The sequence below is a fragment of the Arachis ipaensis genome, chromosome B04, assembly GCF_000816755.2.
Source record: "Arachis ipaensis cultivar K30076 chromosome B04, Araip1.1, whole genome shotgun sequence".
Taxonomy (NCBI): Eukaryota; Viridiplantae; Streptophyta; class Magnoliopsida; order Fabales; family Fabaceae; genus Arachis; species Arachis ipaensis.
The window spans coordinates 123,627,650-123,629,691 of record NC_029788.2 but is presented as its reverse complement, the minus strand read 5'-3'; positions in this window follow the sequence as shown (position 1 = coordinate 123,629,691).

The following is a 2,042-nucleotide window of genomic DNA, read 5'->3' as shown; positions in this document are numbered from 1 at the left end:
TATTCCCCTTAAAAGGTGGAACTACTCCAACAGTGGTTATTGGTTCACCACTATAAATACACTGACGCCTCTCAGGTATCTCTAAGTCCCAATACTCTCTAGGCCTGCTCACACCCTTGCTGACTTAGGCATCGGAGTGTCTTTGCAGGTACCACCCCCATTCGTTCATACTCACAAGTCGGACGGAGGCCCTCAAGACGCTGATCCGCACGAAGGCTTCCTTCCTCAGACGATTGGGCCAACCCAGCAAGTCCAGCCCAACAATCTCCAGTTACCCATCGTAACATTGGCGCCGTTGCCGGGGACCCGAGAGATCAACCAGTGATGGCGGACAGATCCCCCGAAGAGGTTCATGTGGAATCAGATTCCGAACGAAAAAATCTGGATACCGGAAACAATGACGCAGACCTGACCCTCCACCAGGGAACCAATGATCAGCATAGAGAAGGTACCTCCGGAGTCAAAAATCCGAAGGTGAACTCCTCAGAAGGGTGCGAATCGGAGAAGGACGGACAGTCCCATGCAACCGAACTTATGGGACTAGTTCATGTCCACCAAATCCGCCTGGAACAATTGGAACAGGAGCGGGAGCGACAAAGGGAGACGGAAAAGAACCTAAAAGAGGAGATGGAACGACGAAAGGAGTTAGAAAGAAAACTCTTGAAGTTGGAATCCTCCCTTAAAGGTCGGAACTCCCGCGATGAGCGAGAAGAGTCGCCCCTAGGAGGGGAGGATCCCTTCAGCGAGGACATAATGAGGGCAAAGGTTCCGAGGAACTTCAAAAGCCCCGATATGGACCTCTATGACGGAACCACGGATCCAAAGCATCACTTAAGCAACTTCAAAAGTCGAATGTACTTGGCTGATGCTTCTGATGCTACGCGATGCAAAGCTTTCTCGACAACCTTGTCGAAAGCGGCGATGAAGTGGTTTGACAGCCTCCCTCTGAGGTCTGTCACCAGTTTTGAAGACCTCTCAAGGAAGTTCTTGATGAGGTTCTCTATCCAGAAAGACAAAGTAAAACATGCGCCAAGCCTCCTGGGGATAAAGCAGGAGGTCGGAGAATCCTTACGAGCCTATATGGAAAGGTTCAACAAAGCATGTTTAGAAATCCAAGACCTGCCCACCGAGGCAGTCATAATGGGGTTAGTCAATGGGCTTAGATAAGGTCCCTTCTCACAGTCCATATCTAAACGACACCCCACCTCCTTAAGTGATGTACAGGAAAGAGCTGAAAAGTACATCAACATGGAGGAAAATGCCAGACTGAGAGATTCGAGTTGGCGACTTGGGCATCTCCCCTCAGCAAAAGAGAGGGAGAGGGAACCCAAGAAGAAGGAAGAACTCGGTCTCGATAGACCAAGGAAGTATCACTCTTATACTCCTCTAAAGGTTTCCATAGTGGATGTATACAGAGAGATCTGCAATACTGAAAGGCTGCCACCTCCCAGACCCATTAAAAATAAAAAAGGGGGGAGTCGCAGCGACTACTGTGAGTACCATAAAATATATGGTCACTCGACAAATGACTGTTACGACCTTAAAAATGTGATAGAAAAGCTGGCTAGAGAAGGCCGGCTCGACAGATATCTCATAGAAAGGTCAGACGGTCATGGGAAGAGAAAGCGAGACGATATGGATAGAAGAGACCCACCACCGCAGACTCCGGAGAGACATATCCATATGATCTCAGAAGGATTCGCGGGAGGGGGACTCACCAAGTCCTCTCGCAAAAGACATCTCAAGCGAGTCTACCAGGTCGGAGGAGAGTCATCCGACCTCCCCACCATTTCATTCACAAGAGAAGATGAGCAAGGAATAATCCCTGGACATGATGACCCAGTGGTAATTACTATGATCCTAGCCAATGCCTATCTCCACATAACCCTAGTAGATCAAGGGAGCTCAGTGAACATCCTTTTCAAACCCGCATTTGACAAACTAGGGTTGGATGAGAAAGAATTAAGAGCCTACCCCGACACCTTGTACGGACTAGGCGACACACCGATAAGACCACTAGGATTTCTACCCCTACATACTAC